Source organism: Tamandua tetradactyla, chromosome 6, assembly GCF_023851605.1.
Source record: "Tamandua tetradactyla isolate mTamTet1 chromosome 6, mTamTet1.pri, whole genome shotgun sequence".
NCBI lineage: Eukaryota > Metazoa > Chordata > Mammalia > Pilosa > Myrmecophagidae > Tamandua > Tamandua tetradactyla.
In genome coordinates, this window is record NC_135332.1 from 156,623,170 (window position 1) to 156,646,467 (window position 23,298).

Genomic DNA, 23,298 nt, shown 5'->3' on the forward strand with positions numbered 1-23,298 from the left:
TGTTTACTGATAACTGGAAGTCTCTACTGGCATCCCTACTCTAATTTTTTTTTTCATGTTTTACTGTATTTGTTATAAATTAAATTGTAGTTATAAGGTATTTTTATTACTTCTCATTGAATTTTTCTGAAGCCTTACATTTAACCATTTCTTCACATTTTTTTTTCCTCAGGAACTTCATGTCTTTCTGCAGGAAAGAAGTCTCAGCCTTCCTTTTACCTCTTGTCAAGGACATCCTGCATCCCAGGTTTTGGTTAGACATGAATGTTCAGAAATGCCTGACTTGAAAAGGAAAAAAGATTGTCTCTTCTTTTTGGTGGCAGACTGTGCTGGCATTATTTCTGATTTCATTTCTTTGCTATGAGAGAAGCAAGTAGTTTCCTCAAAAAAAAATAAATTTAGCTGGCTCAATAAGACTAATTTTATTGTCTTCTACCAAAGAGTATATATCCTGCAACACCTGGGGAAAAATATTCCTTCTGTTAACCATGCTTTGACGCTATTGCTGCATTATTTTCTATGCTATGCTAATTATACCACACTATAGTGTGCTAATTATACCACACTATAGTGACAGAGAACCACCAAAATGGTTAAGAGTAACTTTCCCTTAAGTCAACTAAGGTGGCTTCTTATTTTCTCTAACACCAAATTTATTTAAAACATTTTTAACCCAACAAGCATTTGTTATATGACTATACCCTGCAAGGCACATTCTAGATTTTGTGATTTCAAAAATAAATAAAATGTATTGACCTGAAGAAGATCCTGGCACAACAACTACAGTTAAAGGATAAAGAATCTGCTATAATTTTCTAGGGTGGCTTAAAACAGCACTTCTGCAGACTAGAGGCTAGAAGTCTGAAAGTAAGGTATCAGCAGAGTCATGCTTTCTCTAAGTCCATAAGGATTTCATGGAGGCTTGCCAACAATCCATGACGGTATTTGGCTTGTAGCGTCATTCAATCTCAGCCTCTGTCACATGGGTGTCGTTCTCCCTGTCTGTGTACAGCTACTGAATCCATATAGCGACACCAGTCATATAGCATGAGGACCCATCCTAATCCAATTTGGCCTCATCTTAATTAATAACATTTTTAAAGATCCTTTTTCCAATTAGGAACATGTTTACAAGACTGAGAGATAGAGCTTAAATACCTCTCTCAGAGGACACAATTCTATTCATGACAGAGTCTAATATTAAAGTACCATAAATAAAGCAGGGCGGGATATCAGGTAGAAGGCGATAAGTTCTTCCTAGGAGGATTGCTGAATTCTTCACAGACAAGGTAATATGTTGGTAGTTCAGAACTGATTATGTTTATTTGGTAATAGAAAACTTCACCTACTCTAGAATACATGAATGGGGATTTGTTTCTCTTAACAATGAGAAATGTGGATATGGAAAGTGGGAGGCCTCATCAGTGAGCTGTAGTTGTTGAGCAGCAAGGTCAGACTAGGTGTCTCTTTGATTCTGTAGACTTTCTCCTCATGATTTAAAAACGGACACTGCAGCTCCAGATAATGAGTTCAAATGCAGGGAGGAACTGAAGGAAAACCCCTGCAAAGTCTGCCTCTTTTGTAAAGAAAACTGTATTTTCCCACCATGAAGTGCTTTTTATGTCCTGTTGATGAGAATTTTGCCACATGGCTATCCATAGCCTAAAGGGAATATGAGAAGAGAACGTTCAGATTTTCTAGTCTCTAGAATGAAAGACAGTAAGGGAGAAGGACAATGCAGTTAGTGTTGAGTTAGCCAACTTGTAAGATTAGCCTCTGATAAGTGGGGTTCTTTACGTTGAAGAAGAAGGAAATGGAGTTAACCTCAAGAGAACAGTAAAATTAAAGAGAAGACAAGGAAATATGACCATAAAAAATGTAATGTGAAAATAGGCTAAGGATAAGAATGGAATAACACATGAGTTCCATTTAGTTGTAGCATTAGCTGTTTTGGTAGGATAAAGAGCCATGTTAAAATATTAGAAATGTCAATTTCTAAAAGTTTACATAGTTATTAAACTACATTGAAAAACTTTCTTTTGGGCGGTACAATGGTGGCTCAGTGGCAGAGTTCTTGCCCGCCATGCCGGAGACCTGGGTTCGATTCCTGGTGCCTGTCCATGGAGGGGAAAAACAAAACAAAACACTCTCCTTTTTTTTTTTAAACAATATCTTGGAAGGCCTTTGCCTTTCTTTTTATGAAAAAAAAATACACACTGTGACATTCATACGCGCTCTAATCCTGTTCAGTCAAGTTTTCTGCACACTTTTTAGGTGCCAGACACTTTGTAAAGACCTGAAGTTATAATAATGGACCATACTCTTAAGAAGTTTTGAATTAGTATTCTAAACCCTAAAGTAATGTCCCCATATTTAAATGGTGCTATCAAAGAACCTAGGCTAATGATTCACTAATAATACTGAAAAAAAGTTATGACTTAGGAGGTCTTTGCCAAATAAACTAGAGTCCACGAAATTTTATGAAGATCATATTCCATTTACAAATAAAATAAACATATTCTTGTAATATATTCTTTGTGATTTAAAGTGTTTATTCAACCTTTGTTTAGAATGTGAAAATAAACCAGAGTAAAGTATTCTTTTAAAAATACATTTTAAATTATATTCAATAATTCAGCTAAAAAATCCTGAAAGGGAAGAATTAATCTTTAAAACAATAATTTAGAATCATCAAGGATTCTTTCAAACTTCATTGATTTGGAGGGGATTGGAAAACAACAATTGCATATTGGAAAAAATCAAAGTTTCAATTTAAAGATTTGCAGGATGAAAGTATAGGGAGACACTTGAAAAGTGTGGGCTGGATACTCAGGCACAGTCTTATAAAAGCTACACAATTGTGTGCCATATTCTAGAAATTCTGTTTCATTTTATAAGCTTGAAAATTTATGTCATGATCTTCAAATGCAATGATGCAATGAAGCTCTGGGTTAGACTTACATTACCTAATCGTTATCTACTTGCAAAAAGATAGGTTAGGAAAGAAAAACATGTAAACACCAATTTATTGATATGTGATTGAAATGTAACTATGATCAAGGAAATGATTAGAAACTTAGCATTTTTCATAATTAAAAAATATAAATTATACAGGAGACCTGGGTTCGATCCTGGCCCAGACACTTCCCAAAACAATCAAGCAAGTAAACAAACAAACAAAAATTCAACAAATGGTGCTGCACTAACAGAATACTCACGGGGAAAATGAATGAAATGTGACTTCATTGATTTGGAGGGGATTGGAAAACAACAATTGCATATTGGAAAAAATCAAAGTTTCAGTTTAAAGATTTGCAGGATGAAAGTATAGGGAGACACTTGAAAAGTGTGGGCCAGACAGCACTGCCATACAGCATACAAAATAAACAAATAAATAAATAAATAAATAGATGACCTTTTATGCAGCCAATTGTGTTCTAATTATTGTTCTACAGTAAGAAATCAAGATATCTAAGGTTTCTGTCACTGCAAGCCTACATACTGGTAGGGAGAAACAAAAATATTTAATATATGGAGAAAAGACAACAAATCGCAATACATATTCTTCAGAGAATTAAAATGGATAATATGAAAGGGAGTGGTCAGATGACTAAATTATATTAGCTTGCCATGTATTTTTTTCCTGCATTCTAAGGTGAGATGTGAGTATTAAAAAAAAAGAAAAAAAAAAATTCCAGCTATTAAAAGCCAAGAGGATCGCCTGCCATGCCGGAGACCCCGGTTAGGTTCCCAGTGCCTGCCCAGGTAAGAAAAAAAAAAGCCAATAGGAAAAGCACTAGTCAGAAAGGCTGTTTATGGAAAAACCCTAAGGTGGAAACAAGATTGACATACACCATTACCACCCCGCCAAAAATAAGCCACTGTGGCTAAAGCATACCAAATCAGAGTAAATAAAAAGCAGATCACATAAGCCTTGACCAGAGTAGGAGATTAGATTTTATCCTAAGTGCATTGGGAAAGTTCTGGAAAATTTTAAGCAGGAAAGTGACATAATACTGCAAATACAACCTCTAACTATTGTGTGGTGTGTTGGGAGCAAGAGAGAAGCAGGGAAAGCATTTAGGAGACCATTGTGCTATTTAAAGCCAGAGATGATGTCAATTTGACCTAGGGAATTAGAGGAGATAAAGAGAAGTAAACCTCACTGGAGATTTGAAAGGACTTGCAGATGGACTGGATGCAGTGTGTATATCAGTTAAGATGCTTTCAAAGCAGGGAAAAGACTATTTCATTGTAAAAGAGTTAAACAATTTTATATAACAAGAAATATAGAGGGAGGCATTTCCAAATTTAACAATGTATTCAAGGATCTGACTTTTTCTTTTTCTGTCTGCCATTGTCAAATATATTAGTTTGTTTCTTAGGCTTCTCCCTTCGGGTCACAAGGTAGCTGACGTAGGTATAGTCATCAAATGTACATATCTGGTTTGCAAAAGACAGAGAAATGGGTATCTCCTTCTGTCTCCATCTTATTATGGGAAAGCTTTTATTCTAGAAGCTCCAATGAACATGTCCTTTCAAGAACTGGCCAGTATCAAAGCACATATTCATGTTCAATGAGAAAATGAACGGGAGCAAGGCAAGCTCTGGCATTTAGCTTCTAATGTGACAAGTCAACTCTGCCACTGAGAGCAGAAGGGGACAGTTATTGGTCAGGTAACCAACAGTATCTGCCACAAAGCATGAGATAGAGAAAATAATCAAGATTAAATCTCAGATTATTTATGTGAACAACTAGGAGGATGGTGGTGCCACTTTCAGGAATGAAGAAGACAGGAGAAAATCATCAGAAAAACAAAATACCTCAACTGTGGAATGTTTTAATGAAGAACAAATGTTGTATATTGTCACATTATTCAACACTTGTAAAATGTGCCATAATTGAGTCACTAGCATTTAACCTCCACAAATTTCAAGAGTTGCTAATATTTCTAGCAATCAGGAAAGATTTTTAATATTTCACTCATAAGAAGTAAATTTGCTTGCAAATTCCATTAATATCATTTAAATTCAGTGGTTGGATTTTTTTAATTCCAAAAACCTCTTATTTATTGATAACTTTTTACTGTCATCAGTTAATAATCAAAAAACAAAATATTTATAAGATAATTTATCATTTACAAAACAATTTCACAAATATTATTTTTAGGATTTAATCTTGCTTTTGGAAAAATACATGTAAATTTTTCTCACTAGAACATGATGCTCAAAAAGTATCTTCAGAGACAACTGAAACACAAATATGTGAGGACACTTTATAAACTTAGAATTGTACATAGAAAACAGAGTCCTCAGTACTAACTTTCCTTTAGAAGCTTTTCTCTGTGACAGAGAGTTGCATGATATGTTCTTCATAAAGTTATTATGCTGCTGCAAGTAATTTACTACAAGATGCAATGATTTTTTTTTGCAAAACATAAGACACAATGAATTTTATATCCTTCTCTACCGTCAGGTGCTAAAACTTGGAAGATAATTCTTATACTTTTTCCAACTGCTTCATTCTAGTCACTAATAAACATTTTATACTGCTTTATATTCACTGATTTTTTTTTACCTTCTATATCTTATCTTTTTTTTAAATTCTAGTAACATATATGACCTACAATTACCCCTTTTACCCAAGAGACAGAATTTGAAGTACTTTACTATTCACAGATGCCATTTCCCGAAAGATGACTGCCATATGACTCTGATGTATATAGTGACCTATTTAAGTTATTCTATAACAAAACAGAGTTGGTTGATGGATTAATAAGTGAATGACAAATAAATGAATATCCTATAGATTGAGGGGTCCTGTGCTAGTTTGAATCTGTTATGTACCCCAGAAAAGACTATGTTTTTCTAATCCATTCTTGCATAGGCAGAGCCACTGTGGATGAAAACTTTTGTATTTCAATTGAGATGTGATCCAGACCATTCAAGGTGAGTCTTAACTTTTCACTGGAGTCTTTTTCAGAGAGGTTAAAAGGGCAATAAAAACCCAGAGAGCCTAGAGATAAAATGCTCCAGGAGAAGCAAGAAGGACAGGAGCTGAGAGAGGCATTGTGAAACCAGAAGCAGGAGAGAAGGACCAGCAGACATCATGTGCTTTCCCATGGGACAGAGGAACCCCAGATGCCAGCAGCCTTGCCTTAGAAAAGGTAGTTTCCCCTTGATACCTTAATGTGGGCATTTTCATGGGCTTATCACTGTAAATTTGTAACCTAATAAATCCCCATTGAAAAACACAACCCATTTCTAGTATGTTTTTGTGTGTGACGGCTTTCAGATATCCAGTCCTTTAGTTTACTAATCTTCAAGCACTTTGTTGTACGTTTCCATTGTTTTTATCATCCTTCTATTGTGTCTTTCATTCCTGTCAGTTCTGTGATTTGTTTTTTCAAATTTTTGAGTTCTTCTTTTTGTTCACCCAATATCTTCTTTATATACACCCTCAGCTTACTGATTTGATTTTTGATCAGATTTTCCATGTCTGTTCGAATATCTTGAATTGGTTGTTTCAACTCCTGTTTCTCATTTGAAGTGTTGGTTTGTTCCTTTGACTGGGCCATATCTTCGATTGTCCTAGCATGACTCATTATTTTTTGCTGACCTCTAAGCATTTGATTTCCTTAATTAGTTTACTCAGGGAATATTTTCACTCTTTTACCTAGAATTTTCTTGCTGGATGGCATTGTTCTCTGTCTGTTCTTTGACATTCAGTTCAATTTATTCTAGACCTTTAGCATAGGTTCTGTTTAACTGATCAGAATTTTTTAGCTCTTTCTGAGGAATTGAGAATTTGAATAAAACAGTAGCCGAATGACAGCAATTCTAAAAAATTCTCAAGGAAAGAAAGGATCATTTCTAAACTCATCAGGATGTCTGATTCTGATATCAGAAGATTAAAAATCAAGGGTAAAGTATGAAATGAATTCCCAAATTCACTGTTACCCATGCATATAACCCTATAGTCTTAAAGTTAATTTTCCTCCATATAATAATAGTAATAATCAAAATATACTATGCATGCATACATATGTGAATGCATTTATATAAACACACATCTCTAAATATCTGATTCCTGCATTTTAACTATGCTTATCTTTTCAAATTATGTACTGAAAAGATAGTGTTTTTCCAACTCAGAACAGACATGCATCTCTTTATGATTTCAGTTAGTTACTGTACTGTACATCCAAATTTGAAGAAACATGCCCTTTCTGGCAAGATGATAAAGAGGGGAGGGGTATCTTTCTACGCTAAATGTTAAAATCTCTTCTTGGTTTACTGTAGTGAAATTGGACCAGTAGCAATATTATTTGCTTCCTTGAATCCCATGATATGCTGCTGTTCTAAGATCAAATGCAAATGGGAGCAACAGGAACTCAGGCGGCCAGACTTACTTCTTTAGTCTTTCTTTCTTAAACTTGAGTTCTGTTACTGCTGTCACACTTTCATATACCCAAACAAGATCATCAAAGCTCTTCTCAGATTCTGACATTCAGAGTAATTTTCTTGGAGTATTTCTAGGAAAAGGTGTTCAGTTGCAAGTTGGGTGTTCATTGTTTCAGAATACTTTCTCTGCTATGTTTTTAGACTCAGAAGTTATACACTTCAGAAAAGAATCTTCACGTGTTCCTCATCTTAAATTCACATGCAAAAAATTGGCATTGCCAGTAGTAATAACCTTGATTACATCTATTGACTACATTTCCTAATTGATCTCTCTGTCTTCAGTATCATCCAGCTAAATTTGCCTTTTCTCACCTCAAAATAATGTTTGTTCAATAAGTGACCTCACTGTTATTTCTTGCAGGCTTGAAGATTTTTATCTCTATGAATTAAAATAATCATTTTCTAATTGTGGAAAGGATAGGACTCTCAAGTACTTTCATTCTCACAAATTATCAATGTTTTGCAGTCATAATTTTTATTTCCTCCCACTACCAGTAAACACTGTGACCCCTTTTAGGATACAAAAAAAAATACATCTCTTCCATTTACATATTTTGGCCAAATGCTATCACCTATCAGTTAAATGCATTATTTTAGTTGACTGCATTCAGAAAAGGATTAAGTTTTTCTTTCTTTTGCGTATGAATTTAAAAAATATCCAGTTTGCAAAATATCTAGTTTGAATCCTGTGTTTTGATTGTTGTTATTCTCAAATACAGCCAAGCAAATTGACCAAAACTTTCTGAGAACCGGATATACATGATTTTGCAGCTGTTACATTTACCTTTTCTTCACCTCTTTCCTTGTTTTGTTGAATTACCAACTCCTTTCAACCTCCTAGTAATAATTTAAATTTCCCTCCCTAGAAAAATAATACAAAGTAGCCTTCTTTATCCCTTGATATTCTTGATCACAAATTATATATTTTCTTTGTAGTATTTATCATAATTTACAATGACTTATCGCATAATTTCCTTTGTGCCTCTCCTACTCCAATATAAATTCCATTCACTTAGGTAACTTGTTTGTCCTTTTCATTTTTGAATCCTCAAAGCTTTAAGAGTGCCAAAGCCTAAAGAATGCAATAGGCCATCTGAAAATATTTGTTGTAAGAAGAAAGGAAGGAAAGAAGAATGTAAAGAAAGAAAAAAAGAAGGAAGGAAGGAGGAAGGACTGTTTTCTACTCCATTTGGTTTTCTTTCCTTTGTATTTGTTATGAAATATAGTGGGCTAAATGGTGGCCCCAAAGGTACATGGTCTTAATCCCTGAAGCCTGTGAATATCACATTATACTGTACAGTTTTTGCAGATGTAGTTAAGTTAAGGGCCTTGAGAATAGGATAATACCCTAGATTCTATAGTGGACTCTAAATGCCATCAGAGTGTCCTTATAAGAGAGAGGCAAGATTCGATACACTGAAACGACAGTGATGTAGATGAAAGCAGAGACTATAACAATGTGCCCGCAAACCAAGAATGCCAACAGCCAAGGACTCTGGAAGTCCCAAGGTACACATTCTCCCCTAGGACCTCTGGAGGAATGCAGTCATGTCAAAACTTTGACTTTGGCCCAGTGAAACTGATTTTGGACTTTCAACTTCCAGAACCATGAGGGAGTAATTTCAGTGGTTCTAATCCACTACATCTGTGGTAATTTGTTACAGTGGCCATAGAAAACTAATGCACAAAATACTTTTAATGTAGAGAAACAAAATAATAACACCTGTGCAAGGCCACCTAAATGTAATAAATATTAATATTTATTATATATGCTTCAGATTTTTTAAAAGGCATGAAATAATAGAGCTACAGCAATCCTTCCTATACCTCCTAAACTCCCTATCTTGTTTTGCTCACTGTGACGCAATCTGGCCTCATCTTAATGGGATCTCCAAAGATCCTATTTACAAATGAGTTCAAACCCACAGGGACAGGGAAATAAATGTTTTTGTGGAGGACATGATTCAATCTACCACAGTCCACCCTTTGGATCCAAAAAGATATTTTCTCCCCATAGGCAAAATGCTTTCAGCATCCCAAAATTACAAAAGCCCTAAGACATTTCAGTAACAACCTGAAATCCAAAATCTCATCAAAATCAGCTATAGGTGTCCTGGGGTAAAATTCTTCTGTACCTGTGGGCCTATGAGATCTAAAAAAAAAAAAAAAAAAAAGCAAGTTATCTGCATCCAAACACAAAGATGCAAAAGGCATAGTATAGATATTCCCATCCTAGAAGAGAGAAATTGGTAGAAAAATTGAGGCTATGGGTCCCAAATATGTCTTACACCCAGTAAAGCAACCTCAGTTAGATTCTAAGATCTGATAATCATCTATGGCTCAATCCTTTGTCTTCTTGGTCTGCTGGAGTGACAACTCACCCTCTCTGAGCATAGCCCCACCCTTCCCGGGAACGTGGCTATTGATTATGCTCTCCCCAAATGCCCAAGCAGAAGTCCTGCCCTTTCCAAAGGCCAGAGCAGTCTAGGATTTTTCTATCAAGCACCTCAAAATTCTTTCAGCCTCCATCCATTAGACTACTTCAAAGTAACTTGCACGCTTTTAGGTTTTGCTATTACAAAACCCCAGTTCTCAGTAACAAAACTATCTTGGTTTGCCAGGACTATTATAACAAAATACTACAGTCTGAAATAATGGAAATGTTTTGATTATGATGATGGTAGCACAACATTGTAAATATAATTAACAGCATTGAATATACATAGCTGATATCTGAATGCAATCAAAAGGTGAAATGTTAAGCTGTATATATGGTTCTAGATAAAAACTTTTTAAAAATCCATGGAACTGCACAACACAATCAGTAAACCCTATGTTAACTCATGGATTATAGTTAATAGCAAACCATAAAAATGTACTTTCATCAGTTATAACAAATGTATCACACCAATGCATTGTGATACTAACAGGGTGGTATATGAAAATCTTGTATTCTATGAATTTGTGTTCTGTAAACCTACAACTTACCTAGTAAAGAAAAAAGGAAGAAATTAAAGGATACCTTGAAAAATGCAAAGACATCCTACTTTCATGCACAGGAGGACTTGATATTGTTAAAATGGTAATACTCCTTAAATAATTTGTCTACAGATTTAATATAATTTTTAATGTACATAAATACAGATTTAACATATTTTTACCAAAATGTAATTTGGCTACTCCTAAAATTCATATAGAAATTCAAAGGACTCATTCAAGGGACAGTCAAGAATATCTAAAAAATCTAGAAAAAAAATTTAGAGGACTGGCTCTTCTTGATTTCAAAAGTTATTACCAAACTTCAGTAGTGAAGAGAGGGTGGTACAGACATTGGCATCAAGATAGACATGTAGATAAAACGCACAGAGTTAAGAGTCCAAAAAATAAAGCCATACATCCTTAATTAATTGATTTTTGATGAGGGTGCTGTTTTAGTTTGCCAGTGCTGTTGCAACAGAACACCACTGACTAGTTGGCATTAAGAAAAAAAATTTATTATCTAACAATCTTGTAGGCTTTGAGTCCAAAATCAAGGTGCCAACATGGCTGTGTTTCCTCTTAACGGGAAGAATCCACTCCACACCTCCTCCCTGGCTTCTGGTGAGTGACTAGCAATCCATGGTGTTCCTTTGCTTAAGACAGTATAATTCACAATGGCCATCTCTCTTTCTATCTTAGTTCTCTATGTCCATATTTCCTTTCCTTATAGGTCACCAGTCATATTAGATTGGGTCCCACCCTAATCCTGTTTAGCCTCATCTAACCTAGCAGCATCTTCAAAGGTCCTGTTTACAAATAAGTTCATTCATGTGGCAAGGATTTAGGACTTGACAGTGTCTTTAGGAGGACACAATTTAATGCAAAACAACCGTTAAACCATTTAATGAACAAAGAATATCCTTTTTAAATAAATGGCTCTAGAACAACTAGATGACTGCATGATAAAGCATGAAGTTAGACCTAAGTTGAGAGTCAAAACTATAAAACTCTAAGAAGAAAATATAGGGATAAACCTTCAGTACCTTGAATTTGGCACATGGTTTTTAAATATGATTCAAAAGACATGAGTACAAAGAAAAAATATATAGAAGTTAGACTTCATCAAAATTAAAATTTGTGTGCATCAAAGGGCACTATCAAGAGTGTAAAAAGACTTTCTACAAGTAGGGAGAAATATTTGCAAATCATCCAATAAGGATTTAGTATAAAGAATATTAAAGAAAAAAAAAAAAAACAACTCACAACTCAACAAGTAAAAGACAAATAACCCTATTGAAAATGGGCAAAGGACCTGAATAGACATTTCTCCAAAGAAAATAAATGGCCAATAGCCACATGCAAAAATGTTCACCTTTGCTAGTCATTGGGGAAATGCAGATCAAACCCACAATGACACATTATTTCACACTCATTAAGATGGCTATGATAAAAATCATGAAAAATGACAAGTGTTAGAGAGGACGTGGAGAAATTTAACCCCCACGAAATGAAATGAAAAATATTGCAGTCATTTTGAAAAAAAAAGTTTGTCAATTCCTCAAAATGATAAACATAGAATTTCCATTAACCCAGTAATCCTGCCCTGGGTATATACCCAAGAGTAATGAAAACACATATCCACATAAAACTTGTACATAGATGTGCATAATAGCATTATTTATAATAGCTAAAAAGTGGAAAAAACTCAACTATCCATCAACTGAACAATGGATAAATAAAATGTACTATAGTAATACAATGGGATTTTATTAAGCTATACAAAGCAATGAAGAACTGATACAAAGTACAACAAGGATAAAACAGTATCTAAGTGAAAGAAAACAGTAGTCACAAAGACCATGTATTTTATGGTTCAATTTATATGAAATATTCTGAACAGACAAATCTTTGTACAGAAAGCAGGTAGATTAGTGTTTGCCAGGAGTTGAGGGGAGGGGAGAGAATCATGAGTCACTGCTAATTGGAATGTGTTTCTATTGCAGGTGAGGGAAAGAAAACATTCTAAAATTAGATTTTGGTGATGGTCACAAAATCTGTGAACATACTAAAAAAAATTGAAATGTACATGTCTAACCAGAGAACTCTGTGGCATGCAAATTATACCTCAATGAAGCTGTTAAAAATATAAAGCAAACAACAACCTGGAAATAAGTCTGCAATAAAATATTCTCTACCCAGAATTGCTTATATTTATGAGAAATGTGTGAAACATTTATATATAACAAGGCAGACAAGGATTCACACAACACTTTTCATGTAATATAATTTTCAGTGTTTGTAGATTTTAGACACTTCTGTTCATGAAAATCTATTTCTAAAATTGAAAGCAAATGAAATAAGTGAGGTGAAATAGGAAATAAACAAGTAATATTTCCTAATTCACTGTTTTGCTCATGGCCAACTTCAGTGATAGGACTTTTTCACACATTTCTTCAAAGAAAGTCTTTATTTATGACATACAGTCACTCTTCATATGCAAACAATGGTATAGTTTAGTATTTGAGAACATAGTATTTTTGGTCAGACAGTTTGGGATTAAGTTGTGTTCCACCAATTTCTAACTTAGTGATCTTGGCAAATATTTTAACCTCTCTAAGTCTTGTTTTCCTCATCTGTAAAAAGGGATATGACTTCCTTTTTCATTTTGGGGGTGGTGATATAAAAGTCACAATAACTAAGATATAATAAAAGCCGATTAATGATATATAGAAACAGTATGCAAGTGCTTGTCATTTTTGTCATCATATTTGTCGTACTAATTTTTCTATTATTCCCTAAATTGTCACCATTAAAATAACATCTCCTTAACTTTTCTACCACAAGGCTGGTTTTATATTATAAATACAATGTATATTACATATTTATTTTATATATGCTAAATATTTTGTGGTATGGACTTTCATTGAACTAGAGATCAAGGGTCACCACTTTTCTTAGTAATGCAAAGAAGTGTCTCTTCCCACTTCTCAGACTTAAAGCAATCTGTCCTATACCTTGGTGTGAAGTCAAGATGTAAAGAAGGTAAACAGGTGTCCATTGAGTGTCTTCTATACTCTAGGCACTTTGTACTCTTTTCATCTAATCTCTGAAACAATCCTTTGATGTAGATAGTATGTTTTCCACTTCACAGATGAGAAATTTGATTTACATAAAGAGTAAGCAGCTTTACAAGTTTACTAAGCAAGTAAAATGCTTAGTAAAGCCTTTGGAACCAAGTTCAAAAGCAGATCTTTCTGATTTAATACTTTTTCCTACAACATGCTTATCATTTACTCAAATATATTTTCTTTATGTTTTCATTATCCCAGTGGGTCTGAAATTGCAAATATTAATTTTAGTCCTTTGAAAAACAGATATGAAAACAGAAAATTGTGCTGAAAAAAAATTTTTTTTCAAAACTTTTATTTTATTTTATTTCCGCATGGGCAGGCACGGGAAATGAACCCAGATCTCCAACATGGCAGGCAAGTGCTCTGCCCGCTGACCCACCATGGCCTACCCTGTGCTGAAAAATTTTTTTAAATATACATGTTCTTTTCACATATCTAGTACACTTTTTTTTTTCCAGAAAAGGGATAGTAATTATTTCATACAGGAGTTCTCTTTGTATATAGTAATATACAGTCTCACTATTGCTTTCTATATTACTTAACTAAAATGGAATGCAAGGCTCTTACATGAAGGATATCCTGTTATTTAATTGTTCATAAGATTTATCCATCCATTTCTACCATAATAAGTATTCTTTCAATAACCAAAGTAAAACCACCAAAGGTAAACAGCAATGAGTGAGAAGTGTCAAAGAGGCCTGTCTACAACAATTGAGCAATCTAATTATGATATAATTTGGGGTATAATTAAAATTAAATGATATTGTCTTTATTGCTATGTAGGGCCTTCACAGCAGGGTCTAATAATTATAATTATGAATGTTTCTGATAAATAAAGTAAAATATATATTAAAATAAATTGTAAGAGGGCGGGCCACGGTGGCTCAGCAGGCAAGAATGCTTGCCTGCCATGCCAGAGGACCCGGGTTCGATTCCTGGTGCCTGCCCATGTCAAAAATAATAATAATAAATAAATAAATAAATTGTAAGAATCTAGCTTTCATGAAGCATCCAGCTTTTTCAAGCTGGGATATTTTTGACAATGAAAATAATTTTTAAAATCTCTCAATATATTAAGACTCAAAACTAATAATAAAGACAATTATGAAAAAAGTGTTTAATTACATCCAAGTTTTAAATATAAAATTCATCAGGTGGTGGATTTGGGCCTTTTACTGTTTTTCATTGTTTAATATTATTCCTAAGACCTAGACACAAAAAAGTTGAATGTCCAGTTAGCATTATTCACCTACAAAGTTGTATGCCTTTTTTTCTCTCCTTTTCTCTTACTTAGTAGCAAAGGAAGCTTTCTAAAACTTAAAAAATCAGTACTAACCCAGAGAACCATTATAGATAATTTCAAACTTTAAGGATTTTACATAAATTATTCATATGGAAATTATGTACAAAACCCAATATGATTGTAGCACCTACTGCTTCTTTTATTTGTACTTATCCTGTCTATGAGGAAGTTCTGAGAAATGAATATTACTTACAATAATGCCATACATATTCATAGAGTAATATTAAAAGATAATTTTCATGGTGTCATTATTCACCATTTATGCATCAAGGCTTAATGGCCTTTGTATCTATAAATAATCTGAAAATTGCAGGCTTTGAGGAATAAATTAAGTCATTTAAAAAGAAAAACTGGAAAAATAGGAATATACAGAATACTAAATATGAGATATATATTGTTTAACAGATAGGTTGTAATTCAGACTGAGAAGAGGAATGTAATTTGGCACATTCATTTCCTTTAATATTTGATAGAATTTCATCTTCTTAAATGTTGATGAGTGTGCCAGAATATATCTATGTGTTGGGGGTAAGAATGTGTATTCATGTCAATTGAATAACAAAATGAATTTCTCAAAAAATAAAAGGTTTATAATTACTTGCCTTCCCAATGTCTGTCAAATTGGGTATATTATAAAACAGACATTGTATTTGCTCATCTAAAAGATTTATTTTAACACAGGAAAAGTTGCCTAGAGCAATTTTTTTTAATTAGAAACAAATATAACTAATTTCTTTAAAGGAAATCTTTTGAATATAGTACCATTTGGTGAAATATTTTAGTTGCTGGAAGAATTTTCCTCTGAATGCCTACCCAATCAGCATGGTTGAGCTATGTGACATGTGGGATGTAAAGAGCTCAGGGATATAGCCATACTACCCTTCAATCAGTTTAATAGCCTATCTATCAGTGTAATTCTTCACAACACAAACTTATTCTAATAATGGAGTAATAAATTCCAAGTCCCAAGCATATCACTGATTTGCTAATTTAACGGAATAACCACCTGCTGTCTTTCTAAAGCATTTCCTCTTCTATCCCCACTCCAAGTTCTCTGAACCTCAGCTTAGCCTCCGGAAATCCCACTAGTTTTCCACCATCCTTCACCTCATCTCATGCCCTCACTTTTCTCCTTGCCTAGCTTAAATTTCAACATCCTAATTAGAAACCACTCTCCTTTGAGTTATTGCTCAGCACCTCATCTAGAGGAACTTCAATGCGGGTCAAATCCAGTGCTCTATTTAATCCATGTCCCCACCCCCTAGTGCAACCCAGCGGGAGAATAACACCTTAAATTCTTGACCACCAGACTCAAGCTAACTCCTAATGCCATTGCTAATTACACCGCTACACTAGTTCAATAACACTTCCAGATATTCATTTTATAGCTTTCCCTTTTCTCCTCAAACCTGTGCGTTCTTCTTCATATCACTTTTAGTGCTGATACTACTAAATATTTAGTTAAGAAAATAGAAAAAAAAAAATCAAAAGAGAATGTCTACAAGTTCTGGCAACCACCTCGACCCAACCATGTATAGGAACATATCCTCTGCCTTCCCTTCCCTTACTGTAGGTGGAATGTGCCCACTCTACTAGATCCCAATCCTGCTTCCCCATAAAAAGTCTGAGTGTCTGTGGTTGTTTTCTGTCTTTACATTCTCCTCTGATCTCCTCCAAGACTAGAGCTGTAATTTTAGATGGGAAGTAAGGGAAGAAAGAACAAGAAAGTTCTTGACTTACACTATTATAAGCCAGCTTCTGATTCCCTGGGTCCTGCAGATATTTAAATTTCCTATCTTGTCAACCTTCAAGCCTCTTGCCTTCTGTGCTTTTCTAGGAAAAGCTTTCTTGAAGTGCCTGATACCTCTTTTTTCAGGTAGGCACTTTTATCTCGACTGTACACTCAGATTTTAGCTACAAGAGTTCCCACATCCTCCCAGGCTGTCCTTTATGGCAGCACATACAAAAATCCTGTGCCAGCTGTTTCTTCCACTTAGCTTACCTCTGGTCCATTGAAAATAGTCCTACATTCTTTGTTGTCAGTGTGAATACATGTTGTTACTGAAGCCCTCCGCTTTTTCCTTTCGGCTATGCTGAGTCACTTTAGCTGTATCAGGTACGAGCCCTGGGATTCCTCAACTGCAGAGAATATATCAGGCTCAGAAATACCTCAGGTTTCAGATGAGGTGCCAGGAACTCTCCACATCTCTCCCATTTTGAACTCTTAGTGTAGTGTTCTGTTCTGGCTAGTACTACTATGTAACAAACTACTTTAAAACGTAGTCGTATAAGAAATAATTTCATTACGTTCACATATTCTGTAGTTCAGAAATTCAGACAGAGCACAGTGGGGGTGACTTTTCTCTGCTCTATGATCTCCGGTACCTGTCCTGGGGAAACTCAGATTGAACACCGGCAGATGGAGTAACCTGGAAGTTTTCCAGTTACTTGTTTAGCATTTGACACTAGCTATTAAGCGGGACCTCAACTGGAGTTCTTTTGCCAGACACCTTATCTGCCCCTTTTGGATGGCCTCACAGTAGTTGGATTTTACACATGATGATTCAGGCTTACAAACTGAGTATCCCAGCTAACAAGGTGGAATCAGGATCTCCTTTTATGGTTTAGCCTCCTAAGACAACAGATTGTAGCAGCTTGTGTATGTTGCATCAAAGATTTAGAATTTATCTTTAGTTCAATGGTTTTCAAAATTGTTTGATTGAAATGCTATTATTGTAATTACTTATAGTGAAGTATATTGTTCAAGCAAAATCTTCGTCACAAAAAAAGATAAGTAAAAAGAGATTAAGTTAAGCTGCTCAATATGAAGCAAGAATGTGGGTGTCAGTGTCCTGCGCTCTTCCTGAACCTTTTCTTATTCATAACACCTGAAGGTCACTACTCATCCTGAGGATAATTTGTAAGGCATTAACTTGAAGCAATAGAAAAACACTGAAGGATTTAAGCAAAGCAGTTACATGATGAAATTGCATTTTATTAGACATCTAGGGCAGGATTCTGAGGATGTATCTGAGTCTTGCAAAACTGAAGGCAGAAAGGTCAACTTGGAGAAAATTGCAATAGTCCAGGAGAACCATGGCAACAAAGAAAAAACACAGGGAAATATAGACAATAAATGAGAAATGGAGTCTAAATAACTTGATTATTTAGTCTCCATATATAACTTGTCTACATAATGGATTATATATGTAGAAAGAGGGAAAAAGAAAGGAGGGACTTCCTAGTTTCTGAACTCAATTGGGTAACTGGGTGAGAGATTGTGTTATTCACTAATATAGAGATTGTAGAAAGAGGAGCAGATATGGAAGACAATGAGTTCAACTTGCAGTGCATGTCGGGCATTCAGGTGGATATGTCCAGTGGTTTAGAGAAGAGTCTTATGTTGAAATTTAGCTTTGAGAATTACCTCTTTCGTCACTCACTCACTAAGTCAAAAATCTCATTAAGTCTATGTACCAGATGCTTTGCAAATTAAGGGATATACAATGGGATAAAAACAGTATTTTTCTTCAGTTATAGTGTTAAGAAATGACATCTAAAAATTGAAAGGGAAGAGGGAAATTCATTGTATATGCCTGGACAAAAGAATAATAATGAGAAAGGTGCTGTGCCTGTTATTGATTTATTGACTTTCAATTTCAAGTTAACCTTTTTTGTCTGCTCTGTGAAAACAGATCTTGTCCATTTAAGTATGTTTTTCTTTGCCAGCTGGCATGATGTAAGCCTTGTCAGCCAAAAGTGCTGCAGAAAAGGATTTCAGATATGCCCCTTTGATAGACTTTCATGGCACAGTCAGTTTCTGCAGCATCCAGCTCCTACAGTGTCTCCTTTTCATAGTAGCCAGGAATGCCCAAGGCTAGCATCTTCTGCCACTAATGCTCCATACAATTTTATAGCCTCTGATTAAAGGTCTCCCTGTGAAAAGTTTTCCTTGGTACCCTGGAGGGTGGATTTCCTGCAAATTCTGCCAGTCCCACAAGAATTTCTCTGCCATTCAGTGAATCACAGTCATGCTCTCTCCACAAGGTATGGAGCTCATCTGGGATGGGGGAACTCATCCTTAGTTGCTCTATCTCAGTCCTAGGAGTTGGGTTGTGTCTACTAGACTATATTATATTCTACTTTTATGATATGGTAATATTTTATATATTATATTTGCCATACACATATTCTTTAAAGTTCTCTTCATTTTTGACAAATGAATCCCTCCTTACACAATTTTCCTGTCAGTAATTCTTTATATTACACTTTCTCTGTTTAAATTAGTCTGTGATTTCTCTTTCCTGATTGAACATAGACTGATATAGGTGTCAGAAAAGGAAGATTCATAGAATTAAACAGGAGGAAAGCATTTTCTCGGTGAAACTAAAATGGAACGATTCAAAAAAATGAAAATGGAATTGCTGTTTTAAATTGTCTTGATCAAAATCTCCTTATAGACACTCTCATAAATTTCCAATCAGTTGTCTCTTAATACATAGTAAAACACACACATACATAGGACTAACTAAAAAATGAAACAAGCCATAAACTAATGCCATGAACTTGGAAAAATATTCTCTAAATATAATAACAAAAGTGCCAGATTTGCAGGGAAAGGTTAAGAGTAATTACATATGGATCGAAATTATCATACACTTTGCCTAATGACACAAGTTTGATGAGGATATGGAACCACTGGAACTATCACACACAGCTGACAACTGTGTACATACATATCCCCGATGACCCAGCAGTTCTACCTCCATGTATCGATCAGGCGTGCACACAGTTGTGTAAAAAAAAAGTACAAAAATGAATAGAGTGGTATTGCTGATAATAGCCCCCAAATGAAAACATCTCCAAATTCACCAAATACAGATATATTAATATCTATTTATTAATAGATGTGTAATATATATTTATTAATAGATATATATAAATAATATGATACATTTATGTAATGGAATATCATATAATTATAAAATGGAGTGAAATAATGCTATATAGGAAAACATGGATAAATCTCACAAGCATAATTCTGAGTAAAAGAAACCAGATACAAAAGACTATATATGTTAGGATTTCATTACACAAAGTTCAGTAAGAAGTAAACCATCCTTATGTTAGAAATATGGATTGTAGTTACGTTTGGGTAGTGGGAAGAGAACAGTGTTTGGCAGGGAGCACAGGAAGCCTTCTTGTATGTTATTTCTCGATCAGAGTTAGGTTTGCATATTTATGTTAACTATGACAGTTCACTGAGGTATAAACTTTCGAGTTATATATTTTACCATATGCATATAATAATACAAAAATTGTGTTTAAATAATCTGTAGTTATTCCATATAGCAGGAATTATAAACTAGAAAATGAATCACAAATTCAAATATCAAAATGTATTGAATTACTAAAAAATAATCCAGGAAATAAAATCTAGAAGTCTATGGATACAAATTTGCAATTAATATAGGAAAGAAAAGATTTGAATAAAATAAGATATACCTTATTCATGGACAAGAGGACATAACACTAAAGTATTCCCCAACCTATATATTTAAAACAATAATAACCAAATTTCCGTCTGATTTTTTTTCAGGAATGTAAGAAATTCATTTTATATTTATACAGAATAGTCAACGTTCACAAATTTAAAAAGAAAAGCCAAGAACAGTAATACCTTTTATATGTAAGACACACTACATTGGTATAGAAATAAAAATAATATGGTATTGGGCCAAAAATTGACAGCAGATGAGCAGAATAGAATAGATAACTCAGTAATAGCAAAACAAATTAAGACTGCTATGGGGAATAGAAAGCCATTCTTTGCATATGATATGTGTTTGCATATAAACAGACTGATATTTAGCTTACAACATTGGTACAATTTCACCAGATGTTAAAATATTGACATGTTGTTAAATAATTACTGCTGCTAGATTCCAAATTCCTTTCTACCCCCAGACTTTGTTGCAATCTAGCCAAGTCAAGTCACACCAGAAATGGACATCCCTGTAGGATCCTTTTCCATCATTATCTGTGTAATTGGTCAGTACTGAAGGCAGTTAGCCCACAAAAATCTTGATTCTCAAGCATCATTATTCGCTCATCCAAATACCAAAAAGGAGTTATGCATCTCTTACCTGGCCTCAGGGATCCTGGGAAGGATAATGCATAGGCAGAACTCATCAACTCACTGAACTGCCAGCCTTAATGCACATGTTCCCTAGCAGAGTGTACCCAGACACCTGTGGAGAGGCAGAATCCAAAGCACCGATATGGACATCTTATCAATCAGAAGCCCAATGTCTGCAAGAAAAAGTGTTCCGCTTCACCAGCTATTAGGGAAAAGCAAACCAAAACCACAATATGATATCATTACACATCTACTAGAACAGCCACTATTAAACAAACAGAAGCTAAAAGTGTTGGAGAGGATCTGGAGAAACAGAAACACTATTCACTGCTGGTGGGAATGTAAAATGGTACAGTCACTGTGGAGGACGATTTGACAGTTCCTTAGAAAGCTAAGTATAGAGTAGCCTTATGGCCTGGCAATCCGGCTACTCATTACATACCCAGATCTGAAAGCAGGGACATGAACAGATATTTGTGCACTGATGCTCTTAGCAGCGTTATTCACAATTGTGAAATGGTGGAAATAACCCATGTCCATCAACAGATGAATGGACAAACAAAATATTGTAAATATATACAATGGAATATTATTTAGCAGTGAGAAGGAATTAAGTCCTGAAGCACATGCCAACATGGATGACCTTGAGAACATTATGTTGAGTGAAGTAAGTAGGACACATAAGGACAAATATCATATTATCTCATTAATATGAACTAATTATACTATGAAACTCATGGACATAGAATCTAGAATACAGTTTAATAGGAGATAGAATGAGGCTAGAGAATAAGGAGGGGTTGCTTAACGTATGCGTAATTTTTAAATAGGTCAAATTTAACATTTGGAAATGGGTGGAGGTGATGGTGGCACATTCTTGTGAGCATAATCAACAGTGTGAATTGTGATGGGAAGGACAAGTTTAGAGTCATGAATGTCAACATGGGACTGTATAACAGTGAATCTTGTGGTCGACAATGACTGATATTAAAAATATTAAGTACAAATATTAAAAAGTTTTTCATGATTAGAACAAATATTCAACATTATCACGAGGAGTTAATAATAGAGAGGTATCTGGGGGAAAGATACCTATTGAAACTGTGGACTATAGTTAACAGTAGCATCTTTTTTATTTATGTGGACAGGCACCAGGAATCGAACCTGGGTCTCCAACATGGCTGGCAAGCGAAAACTCTGCCACTGAGCCACCTTGGCCCGCCCAATAGTAGTATCTTAATATTCTTTCATCAGAATTAACGAATGTACTACACTAATACTAGTGACCAATAGTGGGGGAAGGGGTATGGGATGTTTTGAATTTTCTTTTTTCTTTTTATTTCCTTTTCTGGAGTAATGAAAATGTTCTAAAATTGATCATCATGATGAATGCCCAGCTATATGATGATACTGTGAACCATTGATTCTATACTTTGGATGGATTATATGGTGTGTGAATATATCTCACTGCATTTTTTTAAAGTAAAATACTTTTATGACTATGGCTACCTACTTTCCGACTGTCATCCCCTTGTAGTCACCCTGGTTTAGCTGTTGTGGTGTCCCGGTTTAAAGTTATTATGTACCCCAGAAAAGCCATGTTTGAATCCTGAACCAATCTTGTAGGGTCAGTCATTTTCAATTCAGATTCAGTACTGTGGGGCAGAAATTTTTGACTAGTTATCTCCACAGGGATGTGACTTGCTCAATTGTGGGTATAATCTTTTGATTCAGTGGAGATTTGACTCTGCCCATTCAAGGTGGTTCTTTATTAGTTTACTGGAGTCCTATAAAAGGAGAAAAAAACTGAAGAAACCTCAGAGCTGATGCAGACGCTTAGAGAGCAGTTGCTTCAGAGCTGACAGAGCCAACTTGAATCCAGAAGTTTGGAGATGCGGGGCTCAGTAGAACATCACCATGTGCCTTTCCATGAGACGTTCAGCAAGCCAGAACCCAGAGTTGTGTCCTGGAGGAGCTAAGTGAAGGTTCAAAGTTACCAAGTGAAGAAACCCCACAAGAAACAGAGGCTGAAACCAATGGAGACGATGAGCAAGGGGCCAGTAAATGCCAGTCTTTTGCCTTCCCAGTTGACAGAGGTGTTCTGGATGGCCTCAGCCTGCCTTGAGTGAAGGTAATCTCTTGTTGGTACCTTAGTTTGGACATTTTCTTGGCACTAGAACTGTAAACTTGTAACTTATTAAATTCCCTTTTTAAAAAGCATTTCATTTCTGGTATATTGCATTCTGGCAGCTTCAGACTAATGCATCTGATTACTTCATTTT

The 23,298-nt window shown here is 34.9% G+C and overlaps 1 long non-coding RNA gene across 1 annotated transcript in view; it reads right to left on the reverse strand.

The window, feature by feature from the left end:
- Positions 1 to 23,298, reverse strand: part of LOC143686452 (uncharacterized) — a 46,419-nt gene that overhangs the window by 15,965 nt on the left and 7,156 nt on the right. The window contains exon 2 of the long non-coding RNA XR_013177162.1: positions 21,024 to 21,189. This is a non-coding gene — a long non-coding RNA (uncharacterized LOC143686452). The remainder of the gene's footprint in view (positions 1 to 21,023; positions 21,190 to 23,298) is intronic.